The following is a 19,361-nucleotide window of genomic DNA, read 5'->3' as shown; positions in this document are numbered from 1 at the left end:
TTTGGTTGGTCACCAGGGACAGTGGGTGGGTCTGGAGTCCTCTTACCAACACCAGGACCTGATTTGGTGGCACAACTCCAGTCTCTGCAAAGAAAGTGTGGCTGGCATGGGGGCGTGAATATAACACATCTGCATGAAGCTAAAATGATAACCAGTATATGCTAGGGCTTGTGAAGGCCGGGACTCACCCAACCCCCATCCTCTGCAGATGAGCAGGGGTGGGGGTGGGGCAGGCGAAAACCAGTGGTTGCACAGACATCCTGACACCCACAAATTCTGGGTGTGTCTGACCTTTTGTTGGAAAATGAAAGCAACCACCTATAAAGCAAGTACATATCTCATTTAAAAATAGAAACGCATTTCAATACCAGCACACGTGTCGGGAGCCTTGCTCCTCTTCAGCCCTGCGCCTATTTTTGTGGACAACTGTGGAGAGGCGGGGCATGTGGAAAGGACCTGCCAAGGTCAGGTGGGATCCATCTTGAATCCTGCCTTGCCAGATGTACTCCCTTCTTCAGAAGGAGGGTCCCTCTTGCTTACCGCGCTGGACTTGTCCCTCTGCTCACCAGAACTGCAGTGTCCAGCAGGACTTCTGCTCCAAGGCAGGCGGTAGCACCTGCCTTTGTCCCTCCATGCTCCATGGCCCTGGAGAGGCGACTCAGGCGGTCAGCGTGCTTCCCTCCATCCAGACACAGGACAGCCCTCTGCCCCGGGTGGGACATGGGCATCAGGGTCAGGTGCGGTCAGGACAGGACCCAAGGATCCTTGGTGGTCAGTATCAGGTGCTCAGCGAGTGTGGCCAAGATAAGGATGGTGACCTAAGTAGGTCATGATAGTCTCTGCAGCTTCTACACACAGGTCATGTGAGCATGAGTGTGTGAAAGTGGGAGTCTGTGTGCATGGGCATGGATGTGTAAGTGTGTATGGGTAAAAGTGTATGTGAATGTGTGCGTGAGGACATATATATATATGTGTATGTATGTATGTGTGTGTATATATATATATACACATATATTTGTGTGTATGTGTGTGAACATGAGGACATATATATGTGTGTATGTATATATATACATATATATGTGTGTATGTATATATATATATATACAATATGTGTGTGTGTGTGAAGGCATGTAAGTATGTGAGTGTATGTGTGTGTGAAGGCATATGAGTATGTTAGTATACAAGTGCAGTGTGTATGTGTGTGTTTATGAGAGACAATATGTATGTATTTATGTATAACATGCAAAATAAGAACCCAGAGACAGATATTGGGGTTCAAACTGAAGATCTGAGAAGCAAAGCGGCCAAGCCACCAGAGAACACTCACCTCTACCAATGCTCAGACCGAAGGGGTGATCCACCAAACCTCAGATTGCATCTCCAGACTGCACCGCTCCTCTCCAGATCTCAGACTGCTCCTGAGACTTCACTGAGCTCCTTATAATCTCTCTAGTTCTGGGATTAAAGGCGTGAGCTCTGTTTATCTTTCAGACTGACTGGTTCACTCTCATGTAGCCCTGGATGGCCTTGAACTCAGAGAGATCCACCTGCCTCTGTCTCCTGAGTCCTGGGATGAAAGGTTTGGCCACCACTGCCCGGTTTCTAAGGCTGTGGCTAGCTTCGCACTCTGACCTCCTGGCAGGCTTTATTAGACCATAAACAATGTATCATCGTGGTTGTGCATGTGTGAGTATGTATGCAGAGGCATGTGAGTATACGAGTGGGTGTATATGTGAGTGTGTATGTATGTGTTGTGTGAGTGTGTGTGTCAGGGTATGTATGTGTGCATGTGTCTGTGTGAGAGAAAAAGTGAACATGCATATATGTGAATTGTATGTTTATATGAGTGTGAGTGTATGTGTGTGTGTATGTGAGTGTATGTGAAGGTGTATATGTTGTATGAGTGTGTGTGTGTGTGGAAGTTATGTGTGTGCTGTGTGCATGCATGTGTGAGGGAGAGTGTGTGTGTATGTGGGGGGTGGATGTGTAAGTGTATGTTTGAGAGTGACTATACATCAGTGTGTGTATGAAGGATGTATGTATATGTGTGTTAGTACACATGCATGTGTGAGGATATGTGTGCATGAGTTTGTGTGAGGGTGAATGTGTGGGCATATACGAAGGTGTGTGTATATTTGATGAGTGTGTGTGTGTGCACACACGTGCTCCAGTTTTCAGTCCTTTGCTTTCTTTGCTTATAAACATCAAAAATCTGTGGCCCACGATTCCAGAGTCTGGGTTCAGTTCTTGGCATAGTAGCCCAGCAAGGGCTGTCTACTCACAGTGCCCTGTGTGACACTGGTTTCTAAGTGTAAATTAGTGCATGATGACACGTCTGAGTACAACTTCTGGTGCATGTGCGTGTGATGTTTGCATGTTTGTCCATATATCATCATGCATGGTAGGACACATGTTCAGACACATATGTGTTTATGGGTGTACATGTCAGTGTGTTGGTATGCTCCTATATGAAAGCATTGCACATGTGTTGCCCAACATAGGGTGTATGTGTGTATTGGTGTGGACCCACAGTACCAAGTGTGAGTGCACCAGCAGCGTGTCACTGTGCATATGTGTTAGTGTGGTACCAGCCACCTGCATCAGTGTGCACTCAGGATGCCACTGTGTATGTGCATATATGTATATGCTGGAATACGTGGTACATGGTATTTCCCATGAGGGCTCTCCCCACGTACACTGGCCCTGGAACCTCATAAGTGTGTTTTGGCCAGGACAGGGAAACCGTGGCTTATGTCAAAGAAATTTCAGTAGAAGTCTTCCCCAGCAGATGCCCGAAATCTGATAACCTGTCTCCACCAAAAACTTAACAGCCATGTTAAATGCTCTTAAATTTTCCCCTGGAGATTCAACAAGTATTTTGTTATGAAAGTGTAGCTATGAACATCCATAAAGGCTTGAAGGAACCTGGCCTTTAACGACTACAGGCAATGAGTCAAAGGTTGCCTTGGGTATGATGGGACCTGAGGAGCGCAGGCCTCAAATTGACAAAGATCCAGCCCTAGGAGCCACCTTCTTGTGGACCCTTGTTCTATGATGCTGTTGCCCTGAAGTTCCGGGTCTCTGGTCAGAACAAGGGTGTGGAGCAAGGCCCCAAGGAGAGCTACCCACTCTCAGCATATTTTCCCAGGGGCAGGAAGTCTGTTCCGAGCAGAGACTTCCATCTGCATGGGGTGGGCACCCATCTTGCGAGGCATCAAGGCCTCTTAGGTGAGGGGCCACATTCCCAAGCTGGCCAGGGACCACTTCAGATCTACCCACCAGAGCAGTGCAGGGTCCCTCAGCCTCAATCCTGCTGCTCCAGCCTCGATCCTGGCAGAAGAGGCTGATGTCCCCACACGCGCCACCCCCTCCTGCCCCAGGGCGATCGTGAAGGAGGCAACGGAGGGGCAGGTGTACAGAGGGGGAAACTGGACTTCCGCGGAGGAGTCCCACGAGGCAGGAAGGACAGGTGGAACCCAGCACCTGCCACTTCTCAGCTGGAAGGCGGTGGGTGTCCCCCATTGTCCTCCCTGGCCGTCTGCTCCCTCTGACGGGGCTCTTCCAGGTCAGTGTGCCTCCTGTGGCCAGCGCAGCCGCGGGATAGCCCGTCAGCTACCTGCCGTTGCTCTCTGGCCATAAAGTGACCCACAAGCCATGCTATCAGACTTTTAAAATACTGAATCCATTAAAAATGCACTCACACATTCAAGCAATGTGCCACCCCCCCAAATAGTAGTGTCCATTAAATAAGAACAAGCCACGCCCCTAACACCCCAAATAGCCGAGGAATCTGTCATATTCCTAGTGCCCTGTTGCAGCATGTTCTGTCATACTTGGAACTGGAGCTCGTTTGTGTGAGTTTCCCTGCTCTGTGCACACACAAGAGAATTCCCCACTAGCTTCAGGTACCAACTGGGGTGCTTGTTTCCTCCGCCGCTACGCCGCATGAAGGGAGTTGCTGGAGTCAGCACTGGGACTCAAGCTGACATTGGGATAGGGCACAGCCCACTGCTTTATCCTGACCCTCCGTGGGGGAAGCCAGCTATGGATGCTGGAAGGTCAAGCCCACCGCCCCCTCTACGCCAGGGTTTTGCCATTGCATGGCCACACCCAACATCTGCGTGGCTGAGATGGTCTATGGGTGCCGTCTGCCACGGCTTCTGTTACTGATGGAGCCTTGGGCATCATGATTTAATGGATTATTTAAAGTGATGTGGAAAACGGACCTCTGATTTACGACCTGCAATTTTTTGCTGACTGAGGCATGTTTTTTCCAAGGCCTAGTTTTAAAGTTGCGGGTACATAAGGCGAGGTTGTTCCTCTGGCTGCCCTCGGGGCTCATCCGTGGCCCCTTTGCCCAGGGCCCCTCCAGACCTTTAAACAGGAAGTTTAATTTTATAGAATTAAAAAAGAGAAAACGGTACTTAATTATCGGGCTGTGAAACAGCGTTGCCCTTTCTTAATTTTAGTAGCTAATAAAATGTCGAGCCTGGAGTTAACTACTTCTGGTCCAAACGCCTTACAGTTTGGGCTATTTGAATAGAATATTTTATGAACTGTTAGATATTGCACTATGGTTTTTAAACTCTGCTATGACATATTTCTCTCAAGATTTATTAGGATTTTTTATTTAAAACAATATATTAAACAGGGGAGAAATAGTAATCTTAGGTAAAATCCAAATATTAGCAAAACATAGCATGGATCTAAAACCTCCCTCATTTGAAGTTCTCCCTTCTCCACCCTCACCCCTCCCCACCCACCTTCACCATAAAAAACATGGCCCAGGGAGCAACGGCCCACAGCTGCATCATTAATTCAACATGTCTTCCAACCTGACTCCAATCAGGGACCAATCTCAAGGCCAGTTGCCACTTAAGTGACTTTATGGAAACAGAACAATGAGCCATGATGTGTTTAGAACCCTGGGCTCCTTCCCGCTCTTCAATAGGCAGAGTCCGAGCATGGCCACACAGACCTGCGCCTGCAGACGGCCAGAGGTCAGGGACCGCAGCTCCATCCCTGTCCCATTTCACAATGGTATGCTACTCAGTTCACACGAGAGACAGCTCTTCCCTCTACTACTCATGATGGTCCCTCGCTGCAGAGGACCTACTATGTGCCAGCACAGGGAACTCTATCTTGGTGGAACCCATACTCAGATGGAGCAGAGGGAGAGGTGTGACACCCAGAATCTACCCCGGGGGGGTAGGAAGGAAGGGGGACAGAGGAGGTGCCAAGGCTTGGGCAGCACTCACACAGATTCAAAGCCAGAATGATGACGGGTAGCAGAAGGCACAAGCCATTCATGGTGGATCCCGTGCTTGGTGGTGAGTCTATGGCTCTACACTGGTTCTGATGCTCGGGGGGAAGATGCAGAGGGAGGGCTTGGAACACAGCCTGGCTCTGGGAGGGCCTCATAAGGCAGACACGCTGTAAGAAGTGCAGCTGAGTCTCCTGCCTGTTCCCTTGCTCACCTAACAGTTTTCCCTCAGCGCCAGCCTTGCTCAAGGCTGGAGACGGCAGGAGGTCAGGCCTGCCCTCATAGCATGGGCACCAGGCAGGGAAAGAGCTTGTTATGATTAAGCCAGAGTACTGAGGAATCCTCTGCTTGTCTCTACTGACTATGAGGCATCCCTGCTGAGACCTGAAGGCTCAACCCAGGCTGCCATTGTCCAGCCATGGGAGTCAAGCATGAAGAGAGACAGGAGCAGTTAGGTGGGTGTCTGGTAAGGGGATCACAGGGGTTGGGAGGGGCAGTGTGCCCAGGATCTTTGTGAGTTTTGGGAGCTCTAGGCCCTGTCATGCCACAGGACCAGACCATGTGCTCTTAAAAATGTCACAGATAGCTCCCTGCCTGCTGGACCCCTGGTGAGAAGGCCATTCCTGTTTACACACAGTGCCCTGGGAAGCATCTGCTGCTCTCCACGGTCACTGGGTGCTAGATAGCTCTGGGCCAGCTCAGCTTCCCAACCCGGGCCAAGAGAGGAGGAAGTCAGTCATCCTTGTCAATTACAGTGACCTCTGCTTCCGAGAAGCCTCCTCAGCAGCGGTGTGCCTACCCGTTAACCATGTGAGTTAGCTAATTTGTGGGCATTTGAGTGTTTGAGCAAATATCAGCACAGCATCCATGCGCAGCATCCATGCACAGGTTTTATGGTCTCCCGGCCTCCACACACTCAGGGCCAGCCTGCTGTGATGTCCCCATACACAGCAACAGGGCCATCTTTGTGCAGACCAGGTGGCTCTGAGCTGCCTCTCGCCTGGAAGGCGGCAGTGACCACACTGAGGGCTACACCTGTGCAAGGACCATTCCAGAAGCTTTGAGGTCCTGGAGGGCTGTAGGAGCTTGGGTGGCCACATGCTGGGAGCAAAGGAGAAAAAGGTTGTCCTGTTTCTTGTCCCCTGGGACCTCTTCTCTTCCCTCTCTCCCCTCCCCTCGTCTCTCCCTGCTTGTGCTTTTTAACGGTCTCTATTCATTATCCTCCTGCCTCAGCTCCCCAAGTGATAGGGTTACCGTCGCCATGCCCCCCCCCCACTCACATCCATTCTGTTGGAGCCAATCCTTGCGCTCCCGCTCACCAGCTTGCCAATGCTCCCACATGCAGGCAGGGGGTGGGGCCGGAGCAAGGCTCCTCCAGTGGGTTGGCTAGTGTCCCCCTGTTTCCCGATATACATATACACTCAGAAGCTCAACAGGGGCTCTTATGCAGAAACAGATTCATTTAGGGGTAATTAAGGTGAGGCCATACTGGATTGGGGCAGGACCTAACCCTGAGAGCAAATATCCCATAAATGAGGAGAGGACTTCGAGGGGGTAAGCCAAGCGTTATTGGCTGCTGGGAGAAGACTGGAGGAGCTAGGAGAGCCCTGTGTGGCATCTCAGAAGCACCCCACCCCACAGTCTGTGTCTGTCTCAAGCTGGCGACACAGAGGACAAGGGCTTCACATGTTTCAGCAGCTTTCGAAATCTACACAGTCGGTCGTGTGGCTGCGAGATACCGCAACGGAGGGGTGGAGTCTCCTAGAACCCCAACCCCTCCAGGGCTGTCCTGGGTGGCAGGGTAGTGTTGGTGTACAGAAACAGCCAGCCTCCAGCTCTGCCCAGCCTGATCCGAGCGAGCGCGGCTTGAGCGGAGCCGGATCCGACCCCACCTCCCCCCACCTGCTGTTTGCCTCAGAACTGGGAAGACAGCTGCGTGGAGCCCGGTGCCCCACGTAGGTCCAGGCGGTGTTGTCAAGTCACTTCGGAGAGAAGGCCATTAGTGAGGGCACGAGCAAAAGTGGCCTCCCGGTGCCAAGGCAGATGAGTAGCCATGGCCCAGCATTTCGCATTCATTTGAGGCTGCAGTGGGGGTGGAGCGGAGTACTACTTGGAGGCAAAGGCCGGAAGTGTCCCGCGAGCTGCAAGAAGCTGTCCCGGTGCCAGGCAATGCCGGGGGCACAGGATTCGGGGGAATGGCAGCTCTCTCTGGCTCCGGGTTGCCGGGAAGAGGATGAAAACTCCTCTTCCCGGCAAGTGACAGAAAGTGCAGAAGGCAGGGACTCGCCAGGGTGCTACAGGGGGAGAGAGCAGCCCCAGCAGCCAGAGTAAAGAAGCCCCCACACTTCTGGCCATCTGCGAGTGGCTCCCCTTACCTTCTAAGTGCCCAGTATGCCCAGGGGATTCCCCCCCAAATCTCATAAATGCCCTGCTTTGTTTGGGGCAATGCCTGGGTTGGATTTGATTTCCTTTGGGCCAGCCCTCCCATCTTTACTTGGAAGTAAATGGAGCTGTCTAGGGGTCTATTTTGAGTAACCTCTGAGCTCAAAAATACTTCTGGGATGATAAAAGCCTCTTGGAGAGACATTTAATGCTGTCTTCAAAGGCGGAGTTGGGATGGAAATAGGACCCGCCACCTTGCAGGAGCGAGGGAAGGGCAGGCCTTGGAGCAGTCTCAGGCCCTTAGCTAGAAGCAAGGAAGATGGAGCTGAGCAACTGTGGGGTTGGAATTCCAACCCGGGCCCAAAGCGTCATCTGGGATTAGAAACTTCACAGAGGAATAGTGGCAGCCATGGAAAAGTGCACTTGGCTGGTCCTAACTCCCTCTCCCAAGCTGCCTGCTGCATCGAGATCAGCTCTGTCGGGATGGAGGGTGGCAGGCTGACCAGGAGCTGGGCTTTTGCCAGTTGGGGGTGGGTGGGCGGGTGGGTGGAGTGAGATGCACTGAGAAAGGGTCTGAGTGGGGCTATTTATAGCCCAGAGCTGCAGAGAAGATGGGAGAAGCCCCCACCACAACTCTCTCTCCTGCCCCTTCCCACCCTTTGCCAGGCCCTCCTCAGCAGAGATGGCGGCCATGTCAGAGCCATGTGGAGGTCATTACTGGCCCTGGGAGGCAGGGTTGGGCCTCCAATGTCCAAGGTGACAGCCCATACCACTGAGGCTATGGGGGAGGGCTGAGCAGGAAACGCATAGCCTGGTCAGGAGCCCAAGTGAATGAAGCTTGTGGCTAGGCCAAGGTTGATGGAAACTCCATCCTGGGTGCCTGGCCAGTGAGGTTGGGTGTCCGAGTGTGGGCGTCCAGTCCTGTGCAAGCACTTGGAGTATACGTAGGCTTTCGACCTCTGCCCTCTGCTCCCTGGCTCTTCCTTCCTGTCCCCCACTTACTTCCCTGCACCACCTGCCTCCTTTTGGCATTTTGTTTCTGCACACCTGCCAGGTTCTTCCCTCCCTCTCTCTCCCCTGTACCTGACTCCCCCCTCCCTGCTCTCCCACAGCTGTGACACTCAGGCATTTGGTGTGAAGGGATCTATGTGTGCCCGAGAAACCAGCGTGGCAGGCCCAGAGTATGAACTGCTAGCAAGACAAGAGACTGGCCATTTGCCATTCTTTGCCTCAGGCGTCCTGGTAAGCCCAAGCTCACAGCTGGAGTCCACTCTGGCTGGCTACACTGCCCTTTCTCAGCAAGGCTGATACTGTCTGGACCCTGCAGGACCACTTTCCTTTATCACGGAGTCTCCTTTCTGCATGTCAAGGCCCTGCAGCACACAGCCTTTGTCTGAGCCTCCCTGAACTACTGAAGAGAAGGTGAGAGAGAGAGAGTCCACACTGCCCCTTTGGGAAAGGTGGCCGAAAGCGATTTGAATAGAAATCAGCAAGAAAGTGAAGGGTTAGAGCAACACATCTCAGGAGAAGATGCCACCCCAGAGCAGGAATTTCAGTATTGGACAACATCCATTTACTCTAACTCAGTCATACACCGGTGGTCCCCACTGACCCCCATTTGGTCACCAGAAACAAATGTAAGTCCTTTCTGGAGGAGGCTAGCACAGTTCTTAGTTCTGGTTATTTTAGTAAAGTATATAACGTCTGGTCTTTGACATAAAAAAACAAACAAACAAAACAAAACAAAACAAAAAACCAAAACAAAAAAAAGACACACAGAGATAAGATGGTATCAGTAAAATCTGACAGCAGCAAGCATTATAAACAGACACAAACCCAAACACTGCACTTTTCAGACACAAACTTTATTTGTTTATAAATTTATTAGGAGATAAAGTTAATATGTTGGAATTTCAATAGAGAACTATAAGCTGTAGGGATAAAAAAAAAAAAAAAAAAAGGATGATCAAGGACTGAAAACTGCCATAATAAACATTAAGAACTTAGGAGCTGTCTTGAACAACAAATTAGGCATAGGTGGAGAGAATTTAATGAGCAAGGAGGTGTATGAGTGGAGGAGACTGAGGCTTGTGTGATTAAAACTGTGAAGAACACAGAGGAGAATTTGGGACACACACCAGATAAAGTGAATTCTTCTAATCAGACACTGAGGGAGAGGCAGGAGACATCTGAAAAGCAACATTCACATTGGTAATTGCCGAAATTATTGGTAATTGTTGAACCATTGATGCTTCTGATCTCATTCAAGAAGCCCCCAGCAGGTGTGTGAGATTTGAGGTGTCAACATGGGGAGATGCAGAGAGATAAAGAGAGAACTAACTACCAAGCTCAGTGACCCTCTCCTGTCTGGCCCACTGGACAAATATCGCCTCTCTCCATCTTTCTAACCCTTCCTCTTCCCTACCTATGTACCTCCTGGGTCACTGTAGCAAGTGCTGAGAACCGAAGAGCAAGGGGAAATTTGTAAACAACTAGAAAACAGGATCCTTTACCTTCAGAGCCACGACTAGACCTAACATTAACATACAGACAGAAAACAGAAGACAATGAGACAGGCTCAGACACTGGGGTTACAAGGCAGGAGGGTCATGAGTTCAAGACCAATCTGAATGATGTAGCAAGAGGCTGTCTCAAGAATTCATCTTAGATTTCTTATTTCTTGAAGTTTGGGCTGTGAGCCTTAGTCTTTAATAGCTGAGCTATCTCTCTAGCCTCAGCCTGGACTTCTAAAGACGATAAAAGCAAAATTTTATTTCAAAAAGAGGTGAAACAAAGGTATTTCTGAGCAACAAAGTCTGGAGAAGCTGCTGTGAACATAAACTGATGGGAGATGTCATTCTGTAAATATGTTTATCTCATTGGTTAATTAATAAATCACTGTTGGCCAATAGGAAAGCAAGATAGGTGGGACTAGGAGACAAGGAGGATTATGGGACATGTAGTAGGAGAGTCAAAATGTAGGATCAAGAGGAACAAGAGGCACTCAATGTGAGGCCTTAGACTTTCACTTAAAACTTAACAAAAGGTTAAAAAGGGATTTTAGAAACAAAAGAACAGAGACAAACAAGGCTTCTTGGTAGCAGCATTTTTCTCGGCTGGGCTCTGTTTTGCTAGAGACAAGCATACATTTGCGAGGCTCCTTTAAGGGAGGTTTTTTTGAGTCAACATAAGTGACAAACCCTGTAACAACTTAATGGTGTGTGCAAGAGGTGGCAGTGACCACATCTCCAAGCCAGCAGTATGCTGCTGGATGGCAACATAGACCAAGGCAATAAGCACAGCTCTCAGTGCTGGTGTTAAACATAGCCCCGCCATCGTGGATAGACTGCAGCTAAAACAGCTGTGGCTTTCATTTTAGCAATGTTGTTTAGCAGATAAAAGATCCATGGCCATTAAAAGATAAAGATTTACAGTAAAAAACAGATTCAGATTTTAAAAAACCTCTGAAGATTTACAGTGTGTTTTAAAATATATCGAGGCTTGAGAGAGAGAAAGAAACAGGATAAAGTGGTTTAAAAAAATAGAAAGAGAGTAGCTTGGTGTGGTGGCACACACCTTTAATTCCAGCACTGGGGAGGCTGAGGCAAGCAGATCTCTGAGATTTCAAAGTGAACCTGGTATACAGAGTCAATTCCAGGACAGGCAAAAGTTACACAGAGAAGCCCTGTCTCAAAAAATAAAAAATAGAAGAAATAGAGTAATAAAAGCCACATAAAGATGGAAAATACACAGAGAGTCTGGATATTGTATGCTATTGTGTTTTTTTAATTGCTCAATTGCTAAGGAAGGAACAACAATTGCTACAATACACTTGATTATCAATGCTGCTGAATTAATCCAATTTATATATTTTAAAAATGCTTTGACTTCCAAATTTAAGTCTAAGGACAGGTTACTGGGGAAAAGGATTTCTATTTTTGTTTCCACAGAAAATGAAAAGCTATGAATTCCTTCCAGGCTAACACGGTTTATTCAAGCCAGACCCCCTGAAACAGTGTCCCAGGTGATTCAACATTCAAAACAGCTGGGACAAGGTAGCCTTGCAGACCACTACAGCCAGGATTTCTGCATCTTCTTAGGATCCCCATGACAGTGCCCCCTACCAGCAGGAAGCAGTTTGGAAAGAACTAAATGTTTTTCATTTATATGGGGTTGGTTATAAATGGTTAATGATCACAACCAATGTCTTTTTAAAGGTAAAAAGGGGATTGTGGTATAGAAATGAACACTTTGTTTTGGAATGGATTTTCATTTATTGATACAAACTTAAGGTCAATTTTGTGATAAGTTCATTTCTCCTCTTGTTTAGGTATTGTGTTTATATAGCTCATTTAGAAATGTAATGTGTAATTCAATACAGATTATAGATAGTACCTATGATAGTCAGATCTTATAGTTGAGTTAGTTAAGATTTCTAGATATACAGAGATATATTTCAAATGGATAGGCGTTCTTCAAACCTTTCAAAGACCTGAAGAATATGGCATTTAAAATGGTTTAGTGTTATTTTTTAACAGTGAGGCACAACTGCTCCTGACAACACCATCTGAGTCAGAAAGGAAGATGGACATTAAAGAAACTCTTTATGAAGTTTACTTCCAATATGGCAAGACTAGCCATTTGGACAAGATACTGCTCTTGTCCGGACTGTTTGACTTTATGCTGTATAAACTGGACATGCAGGACCCACAGGAAAGTGACTGCTGATATAAGATGGACAGTGCTACAGGGTTCCTGCTTCATGGAAGAGTCTTCCAGACAGTCTGCAGGACACAGAGAAAAGTGACTGACAAACTGCTAATACAGGTGGACAGTTTAAAGTTTCCTGCTTTGCTGAGGAGTCTGCCAGACACACTATGGCCTATGGGATGAAGATGGAAGATTACAGAAAAACTTCAGGTGACTGACCAGGTAGCGATGTCTCTGTCATTTCTAGAGTTTATATATTATCCTTCTGTGGTCTTTGGTGGAGTTGAAGACAGATAGTTATGGTTATAGTTTTCCTTAGTTAGGATTAAAGATAAGTTACATATAGGACTTTAGACTCTCAAAGATAGGATAAATGATAGAATATATTTTTTTTTAAATTGTGCTAAATGTTAATGGACTAAATATTGTTAACTGTGGTTCTTATTTGATAACTGTTTTGTTATATATTTTGCTATGTTGAGGTTAAAACCTTTCTTTTTATTTTAGACAGAAAAGAGGAGATGATGGGAGATGTCATTCTATAAATATGTTTCTCTTATTGATTAATGAATGAAGCCCTGTTGGCAAATAGGAAAGCAAGATAGGAGGGACTAGGAGACAAGGAGAATTCTGGGAGATGTAGTAAAGAGATTTAAGATGTAAGGACTTGAGAGAAGAGTTCCGGGTCTCTCTCTGGTAAGATAAGACCACGTGGAAACACTTAGATTGATAGAAATGGGTTAATATTTAAGACAGAGCTAACAAATAAGAAATGCTTGTAACAGGGCAACAGCTTTATATCAAATACAGCATCTCTGTGTGTTATTTGGTGCTGATGCTTCTGTGGGATCAGGGTGGGGGAAAACTGCTCGTAACAATAAACACTCTAGTTTCACTAGAAAGGAAGAGACTCCCAAGGGTCAAACATTCCTTCATTCCATATGGCAACATGCTACCTACTTTATGTAAACACTGACTATTTAAATAAAACGTCCTAATGGATTTAAGAAACACACTATTAGGATCTATAATATAGGAGAAAACATAATACCTAAGTCAAAGCAGAAAAATGAAATTATCCCAAGACATTTTCATGGCTTTATAAGAGATATTACATTTGGTCCAGGCAAGGCTGGATGATGTAATCTCTAGGGTAATATCTGTGGAAGCAGAAATCTATGCGTAACTGATATCTATGCAGATAGCAGAAGCAGAGTATTAAAAAAAGAAATGGAACCAACCCAAAAGAAGCAAGAAAAGAGAAGAGAGTACATACTCCTTAGGGTGAACAGAAAAAGACTAAATATACCAGTAGTCATACTAAATGTAAATGCATCAAAATATTTAATTAAATAAAGAGATTGCCACACTCAATGAAAGGCACAAACCAAAATCTAAGTATATGTAATTTATAAACTACAAAGATTCAGTCTAACTAAAAGTACACAGAGGGGTTGAAATAAAGGCCAGGAATAGTTGTATTAGAAAGTTGTGCTGTGGTGGCTACATAGAGATGGGATGAAGTCAACTTCAAGGTAAAAAGCATTAAAAGAGAAGGAGAGAGAGAACGAGAGAGAGGGAGAGAGGGGATAGATAGATGATAAATAGATAGCAAATAGATAGATAGAGAGAGAGGGAGAGAGACAAAGAAAAGAGAGAGAGAGAGGGAGAGAAGGAGGGAGACATACTGATAAGAGTTTTCCAGAAAGATCTCCCATGCTCTTGGATCTGCAGTATTAATGTAGCAAAAATGGCCATCCTACCTAAAGCAGTCTACAGATTCCATGCAATCCTCATTAAAATTCCAACACAATTCTTTACAGACCTTAAAAAGACATTTCTCAACTCTGTGTGAAACAAAACAAAACATTATAGCTAAAAACAACCCTAAACAATAAAAGAACAGCTGGAGGTATCACTACCCCCCTGATTTCAAGTTGTATTACAGAGTGATATTAGTTAAAACCATTTTGTATTAGCATAAAAACAGATACATTGATCAATGGAATCAAATTGAAAACCCAGGTGTAAATTCATACACCTATGGACACATGATTCTCAATAAAGAACCAGAAATACACAATGGAAAGAAGACAACATTTTCAACAAATGGTGCCAGTCAAACTGGACATCAGTATGTAGAAGAATGCAAATATATCCATACTTATCACCCTGCACAAAACTGGAGTCCAAGTGGACCAAAGACCTCAACATAAAAGCAGATATACTGAACCTGAATAAAGAGAAAGTGGCCAACAGCCTTGAATGCATTGGTACAGGAGAAAACGTCCTGGATGGAACATTGCTAGTATAAGCCATAAGATCAACAATTAATAAATGGGTTCCCATGAAACCAAAAATCTTCTGTAAGGCAAGGACACTGTTAGTCAGATAAAACATCAGCCTACAAAATGGGAAAAGATTTTTAAAAATCAACGCCACATCCAATAGAGGATTAATATTCAAAATATATAAAGAACTAAAGAAACAAGATATAAAAAGTCTTATTAAAAATGGGCTACAGCTCTAAACAGAGAATTCTCAATAGAGAGAACTCAAATGGCTGAGAAACACTTAAAAGAAATGTTCAATATCCTTAGCCATCAGGGAAATGCAAATCAAAACTACTTTGAGATTCCTTCTTATACCTGCCAGAATGGCTAAGATCAGTAACAAGTGGCAGCTCATGCCGGCAAGGATGTGGAGTAAGGGGAACACTCCGTTGCTTCTGGGAGTGCAAACTTGTACAGCTACTATGGAAATCAATATGGCAGTTCCTCAGAAAACTGGGAAACCATCTGTCTCAAGAACCAGCTATACTACTCTTGCGCACATACCCAAAATACCCAAAGGACCCTCTGTTCTACCACAAGGACACGTACTCAACTATATTCATTGCAGCTTTACTCATAATAGCCAGAAACTGGAAGCAACCTACATGCCCCTTAACCAAAGAATTGATAAAGAAAATGTGATACAGTTCACAATGGAGTATTACTCAATTGCAAAAACAAACAAACAAACAAATAAGGACATCATGAAATTTGCAGGCAACTGGGTAGAACTAGAAAAAAACAATCATCCTGCATCCTGAGTGAGGTAGACCAGAAAGACAAATATGGTGTGTGTTCACCTATCAATGGCTATTAGCTATTAAACGAATGACAACCAAGCTACAACGTGTAGACCTAGAGAGGTTAGGTGAGGAGGGGGGGGCTCTAGGAGGAGACATGGTTCTCTCAGGGAAGGGGAAACAAATAGATTTTGCAGATGGACTGGGTGTGGGTGGGAACAGGAGTGGGGGTGGAAAGGGATGAGGGGGTGAGATGGAGGGTATCATGGTTTAATAAGGATCTGGATAAACAATTAGGCCGAATAGATGCTTATTCAGGGAGAAATAACTCACAACATAGACAGGTGAACACCAGCAGGTTCCTGCTCCCAAGAATGCTTTCGGAAGTCCTCCTGTCCCCCTGCGGCTTACAAGAGAGCATTCCCCTGCCTCTCCTCCGACCTAGTTCCCCCCCTCACTTCTGCCCCTGGCTCCACCCCCACTGGGTGTGGTCAGTGCCACAGAAGGAGACAAAGTGAATATCCCACTACAGGAGGGAGAGTGTGGGGAGAGTCGGCTAGAACTGGGCAGCAACTGTGGGGTGGGGCGGAAACCTGGAGCAGCTGAAACTTCCTGGGATCTATGAGGGTGACCCTGGTGAGGACTCCTAGTAATGGGGGACACTTAGTCTGAACTGGCCACCTTTTGTAGCCAGGCAAGGCTTCCAGTGGTGGGACCCAGTTTCTTTTGGTTCAGTTGTGGACTGATGGAATCTCATGGAGATCACAAACAACCCAGGCTGACTCTAGACCAGAGGGGCGCTCTCTGAAGACTGGCAGTGGGGTCCATCGCTGAGGACAACATCCACACAGCTCATTGAACACAGACTGGTTGAGCTGGTGCCTATATGGAAACTTCACCCCTACCTTCTAGTCTCTCTAGTGTGGGAAGGTACTCTGCAGGCAATAGGAAGAGAAACCTGGACACCAACCCATCCACAAAACCCTCGACTACAATCTGTCCTGCCTGCAAGATGAGCTGGGGCAATGGTGGCCCAGAACCTGTGGGAGTGGCCAACCAATGTGTGACTTAACCTGAGGCCCACTCCTCACAAGAGGGAGCCTGTGCCTCACACTGCTTGGGTGGCCAGGAAGCAGAGACTGCATAGCTCAGAGACCTAGGGTGAAAGCAAACATGACTAGTCTTCAAAAAAAAAAAAAAAAAAAAAAAAAGTAAAAGAAATGTTTCCTAATGATATTCTGCTATACTCATAAGTCGGCGTGGTGCCTGTCCAGCCATCCTCAGAGAGACTTCCTTCAGCAGCAGACAGGAGCAAGCTCAGAGACGCACAGCCAGACATCACGCGGGGAATCTTAACTGGAGGTCTCCATCTGGTACCTCACCTTGGAGACTGGGAAGCCCTGTGGAAGAGGAAAGGGAAGCCTGTAGGAGCCAGAGGGGATGGAGGACACCAGAACATGCCCCACTGAATCGATTAAGCAGGGTGCATATGAGCTCACAGAGACTGCCCTGGCAAGCACAGGAATAGTAGAGGTCTGCAACAGGTCTCCTGCATGTATGTTGTGACAGTTAGCTTGGTGTTTTGTGGGACACTTAACGTGGGAGCGGGTGTGTCTCTGACTCCTTCACTTGCTATTGGGGCTCTCTCCCTGCCTTGTCCAGTTTCAGCGCGAGGGCCTGTTATGAGTAAGGTTTTTCCCGCCGCTGGGCTTGTCCCACCATCACGCCAGCCCCAAATAACACACAGAGGCACTGTGTTTGATATAATACTGTTGGCCAGGTACTAGTTTCTTATCGGCTAGGTCTGTCTTAATTATTAACCCATTTCTATTAATCTAAGTATATCCACGTGGTCTCATCTTACCGGAGAGAGCGAGCAGCTGACGTTCTGCTCTCTCGGTCCACCATCTTGGAACTCCTCCCTACTACTTCCTCGAATCCTCCTAGTCTCCTAGTCCCGCCTATCTTGCTTTCCTATTGGCCAACAGTGCTTTATTCATTAACCAGTATGAGAAACATATTTACAGAGTGACATCTCCCATCACTTCCCTGTGGGTCCTGCAAGGGCCTTTGCCTCGTCTCATTGTATTTTGCTTTTTTTCTGTCTGGTTGTTTGTCTCTTGGGAGCCTGTCCTTTTCTGAAGGGGGATGAGAGGGAGTGAACCCTGGAGATAGGAGGGGTGGAGAAGAGCTCGGAGGAGTGGAGGGAGGAGGAACTGTGGTTGGGATATATTGTACGAGAGAAGAACCTATTTTCAATTAAAAAGAGTTTTCCGTGAAGATGTATGGATTTTAGGCACAAATACACTCATCAACAGTTTTGGGATACATACGACAAAAGATAACAGAATTTAAATGGAAGAAACTGGTGGATGGACAGGAAAATGGAATTCTTTAACACAAATCTCTTTGCAAGTAATAGAACAAGCAGACAAACTCCAACCAAGGATGTAGAAGATTCACAGCGACTTGAACTAATGGGTACAAATGCACCTTGAAGTGGGAAAACCGTGGGGTTGGTGGAGATGACTCAGTGGTTACAGGAGCTTATTGTTCTTGCGGAGGACCCAAGCTCAGTTCCCAGCACCCACACTGTAGCTCACAGCTTCTGTGCCTCCAAATTCAGATGATGTTACGCCCTCTTCTGGCCTTCATGGGTACTACACTCACATGCATATACTCATGCACAGACACAAGTCCATTAAGTAAAAATAAGGTTAAGAAAAAAGAGAAAACAAATTTTAAATAAAGTTACCCACACAGCACCAACAAAATTAAGGTTTTGCAAGAGCATTATACAAATTCCAAACACTTTACAGGAGTAAAATCGTAAAAAGAATGTGGTCTGATGACAAGGGACTATGATTATTTGAAAAGTAAACAAACAAACATACATAACAAACAATAAATGATCTGAAAGACTGAGAGTTTAAAAAGCTATTTTAGGAATAGCACGTAACTTAAGCAATCACATTGGAAATAAACGTTCTTAGATTGTAATAACGATAAAATTCATTATACCTGGGTGGGGTAGAGTTAAACTCACTAAAAGAAAGGCAGCCTGAAAAACCAGGTCAGTAAAAGGAATAAAACAATAAGAAGAAAAAATAGATAAAATAAAAAAGCGAATAAAATAGTTACAGACACAGCTCTGAGATGAAAACCCTGTAAATAGAACCTCAGGTCTGCTCAAATCCACTAATGTTTAGGAAATTACTGCAACCCCACACCAGCACCTCCAGAAAACAGACAAGTAAGTCTCTTTCCCCAATGTGCTTTGTGAACCCAACATCGTATGAATGCCAAGACTTCATGTCGACATTCCCAGAAAAATTTCCTGTATCAAACCACCGGCCATCTCTGAAATTGACGTAAAGACTGCCTGGCTTTAGGAGACGTCTGAAGCTTCATTGCTGGCTCTTCCGGGCCAACTGCACCAAGGTCCAGGCTAGCCCAGCTGGAGCAACTGAACAGAAGCCAAGGCTAGCCCTACTGAGGTCAAGGCTAGCTCTTTTGGAAGCCCCATGACTCCACCTTGCCACTGTCCTCAGCCAGCTCGCTGACTGGAAAGGACCTGTGTGCCTTTCACTCAGGGGAAGATAGACTGAACTGTGCTGGCATTCCCTGCTTGGTAGCAACACTGACAGCCATTGGTCGTGGGGCATCAGGTGGATCAGGCACAGGGCAGGAAGGGGTATCTACCTCTTGCATTTTCACACAGTGGCAAGGCAAAGATCATGGCCTCATCAGACAAATGACACTTCCCATTCTTGCAGGCACTCACCAACCGTGTGGCTGTCCCATGCATAGGCATCTCCAGCCTGCACCAGCCAGTAGAAACTGTTAGGAGCCTGGGAAGAGCCTATGCCCGGGGCCAGATTCCACTCCTCCTGAGTCCTCTTCAGCTGGTGTGGTGTGAACTGGCCATGGCTG

This window comes from Phodopus roborovskii, unplaced genomic scaffold (assembly GCF_943737965.1).
Source record: "Phodopus roborovskii unplaced genomic scaffold, PHOROB, whole genome shotgun sequence".
NCBI classification, from domain to species: domain Eukaryota; kingdom Metazoa; phylum Chordata; class Mammalia; order Rodentia; family Cricetidae; genus Phodopus; species Phodopus roborovskii.
This window is presented reverse-complemented; position numbering follows the sequence as displayed.